Below are 4,051 nucleotides of genomic sequence, written 5' to 3'. Positions count from 1 at the left end.
CCTAGACCGTTGCTCCAATTTTCACCAAAATTGAACCGTGTCATCTTCAGACCATGCTGACAAAAAGTTATGGATTTCAAGTCGATAAGTCAAACCGTTTTCGTATACCGGAGCAAAGAATTTGAGATGTGATGCAAAAATTACCCTTGAAGCTGTATCTCTACAATGCTTTGACATATTTAGACCAAACTTGGTACATGTCATCACAAGCATGACCTGAGGCATTATACAGTGTTTCGGTGCAGCGCCACCTACTGGAGTGGAGATATGAAAAATTGTTATTTTGCTCATAACTTCTGATGAGTTTGACCAAAATTCATAAATTTGGTATGGGTCATCAGGACAATGCCCTGAAGGAGCCTGAGAAGTTTCGGACCAGCGCCACCTCGTGGTCAAAAGTTATAACAAAATTTACAAAAATGCTAATAACTTTTGTCTATATTAACCAATTGTAATGAAACTGGTCTCTGTAGATTCCTTGGGTTATGCTGAGAACATAGATATGAAATTTGCCATAGTCAGCTAAACGTCCTGTCCGCCATATTGTTTTTCTTTAAAAACCTACTTTTTCGAACTCCTCCTAGACCGTTGCTCCGATTTTCACCAAAATTGAACCGTGTCATCTTCAGACCATGCCGACAAAAAGTTATGGATTTCAAGTCCATATGTCAAACCGTTTTTGTATACCAGAGCAAAGAATTTGAGGCATGATTCAAAAATGACTCTTGAAGCTGTATCTCTTCAGTGCTTTGACATATTGACACCAAACTTTGGAAGTGTCATTGTCACCTCACTCTGACCATACCACAACAATTTGGACACAGCGCCACCTATTGGTCGAAAGTTATGAACCAGTAAATCCTCATTTTTGATAATTTTTCAGCTCTTATGCCTAAAATGATCTTAATACGTCTTTAATTGTTCACTGTTGCAGTTGGTCTGATGCTCCCAGCCGTGTTGGCTGGTTTCTTGTGCCGTTTTTGTGCTTGGCCCCATAATTGCTGCTTGCAGCTATATTTTTTATTATTCTTCTTCTTCTTCTTCCGCTCTTGAAGTCTATGACAGCCCATTGAACCGCTTGCGGGAAAGTTATGAAATTTGGCACACAGTTAGAGGACAGTCTGAGCTATGTCCATAGCAAATTTGGAGTCTCTAACTCAATCCCTCTAGCGCCACCAGCTGTCCAAAGTTGCACTTATGTTTATGTTAATAACTTTTGAACCGTAAGGGCTAGAAACAAAATTCTTTTTCCTCTGATTCCTTGGGTCAAGACGAATCGAATGCACCCTATGACGTCATTTTCCGTCATGAAAATTTTTCCGCCATTTTGAATTTTCTGAAAAACGTACTTTTTCGAACTCCTCCTAGGCCGTTACTCCGATTTTCACGAAAATTGAACCAGATCATCTTCAGACCATGCCGACAAAAAATTATGGAATTCAAGTTGATTCCTCAAACCGTTTTCGATAAACACGCAAACAAATTGTACGAAGTGCTTGCGAAAATAGACATAAGACTGTATCTCCGCAACGCTTTATCGTATTCAGACCAAACTTGGTACATGTCATCACAAGCATGACCTGAGGCAACATGCAGCGTTTCGGCGCAGCGCCACCTAGTGGTGCGGAGATATGAAAAATTTATGTTTTTGCTTATAACTTCTGATGGGTTTGTCCAAAAATCATAACTTTGGTCTCGTTGGATTTGGGGCATCATGCCGAGTCGAATGATATCCAATTTTCCCATATCGGACATTTTGGCTGTCGGCCATTTTGAATTTTGTGCTAAAATGCTGTATTTTACGAACGCATTAGCGTATCTTTACAAAACTCGGTATGGGTCATCAGCACAATGCCCTGAAGGAGCCTGAGAAGATTCGGACCAGCGCCAACTTGTGGCCAAAAGTTATAACAAAATGTACAAAAATGTTAATAACTTTTGACTGTATTCACCAATTGTAATGCAACTGGTCTCAGTTGATTCCTTGGGCCATGCTGAGAACATAGATATCAAATTTGCCATAGTCAACTGAACTTCCTGTACGCCATATTGTTTTTCTTTAAAAACCTACTTTTTCGAACTCCTCCTAGACCGTTGCTCCGATTTTCACCAAAATTGAACCGTGTCATCTTCAGACCATGCCGACAAAAAGTTATGGATTTCAAGTCGATATGTCAAACCGTTTTCGTATACCAGAGCAACGAATTTGAGGCATGATTCAAAAATGACTCTTGAAGCTGTATCTCTGCAATGCTTTATCATATTCAGACTAAACTTGGTATGTGTCATCACAAGCATGACCTGAGGCATCATACAATGTTTCAGCACAGCGCCACCTACTGGAGTGGAGATATGAAAAATGGCTGTTTTTGCTTATAACTTCTGATGGGTTTGACCAAAATTCATAAATTTGGTATGGTTCATCAGGACAATGCCCTGAAGGAGCCTGAGAAGTTTCGGACCAGCACCACCTTGTGGTCAAAAGTTATAACAAAATTTACAAAAATGCTAATAACTTTTGACTATATTAACCGATTGTAATGAAACTGGTCTCAGTAGATTCTGTGGGTCATGTTGAGAACATAGATATCAAGTTTGCCATAGTTAGCTGAACTTCCTGTCCGCTGTATTGTTTTTCTTTAAAAACCTACTTTTTCGAACTCCTCCTAGACCGTTGCTTCGATTTTCACCAAAATTGAACCGTATCATCTTCAGACCATGTCAAAAAAAAGTTATGGATTTCAAGTCGATAAGTCAAACTGTTTTCGTATACCAGCGCAACGAATTTGAGGCATGATGCAAAAATGACTCTTGAAGCTGTATCTCTGCAATGCTTTATCATATTCAGACCAAACTTGGTACGTGTAATCACAAGCATGACCTGAGGCACCATACAGTGTTTCGGCGCAGCGCCACCTACTGGAGTGGAGATATGAAAAATGGCTTTTTTTACTTATAACTTCTGATGGGTTTGACCAAAATTCATAAATTTGGTATGGGTCATCAGGACAATGCCCTGAAGGAGCCTGAGAAGTTTCGGACCAGCGCCACCTTTGTGGTCAAAAGTTATAACAAAATTGACAAAAATGCTAATAACTTTTTTTTTCTAATTGCTCACTGCTGCTGTTGGTCTGATGCTCACGGCCATGTTGGCTCGCTTCTTGTGCCGTTTTTGTGCTTGGCCCCGTAATTGCTGCTTGCAGTTATATTTAGGGGCCAAGCACCGAAGGTGCGGAGGCACCTATTGTTATTGTTGGCGTTCTTTTTTTTTTTTTTTTTTTTATTCTTCTTCTTCTTCTTCTTCTTCTTCCGCTCTTGAAGTCTATGGTAACCCATAGAACCGCTTGCGGGAAAGTTGTGAAATTTGGCACACAGTTAGAGGACAGTCTGACCTTTGTCCACAGCAAATTTGGAGTCTCTAACTCAATCCCTCTAGCGCCACCAGCTGTCCAAAGTTGCACTTATGTTTATGTTAATAACTTTTGAACCATAAGGGCTAGAAACACAATTCTTTTTTCCTCTTATTCCTTGGCTCAAGACGAATCGAACGCACCCTATGACGTCATTTTCCGTCATGAAAATTTTTCCGCCATTTTGAATTTTCTGAAAAACATACTTTTTCGAACTCCTCCTAGGCCGTTACTCCGATTTTCACGAAAATTGAACCAGATCATCGTCAGACCATGCCGACAAAAAGTTATGGAATTCAAGTTGATTCCTCAAACCGTTTCGAAAAACACGCGAACGAATTGTACGTAGTGCTTGCTAAAATAGACATAAGGCTGTATCTCCGCAACGCTTTATCGTATTCAGACCAAACTTGGTACCTGTCATCACAAGCATGACCTGAGGCAACAAGCAGCGTTTCGGCGCAGCGCCACCTAGTGGTGCGGAGATATGAAAAATGGCTATTTTTGCTTATAACTTCTGATGGTTTTGTCCAAAAATCATGAATTTGGTCTCGTTGGATTTGGGGCATCATGCCGAGACGAATGATATCCAATTTTCCCACTTCGGCCATTTTGGCCGTCGGCCATTTTGAATTTTGTGC

This window comes from Megalobrama amblycephala, linkage group LG17, assembly GCF_018812025.1.
Source record: "Megalobrama amblycephala isolate DHTTF-2021 linkage group LG17, ASM1881202v1, whole genome shotgun sequence".
Lineage (NCBI taxonomy): Eukaryota > Metazoa > Chordata > Actinopteri > Cypriniformes > Xenocyprididae > Megalobrama > Megalobrama amblycephala.
Note: the sequence above shows the minus strand (reverse complement) of the source record.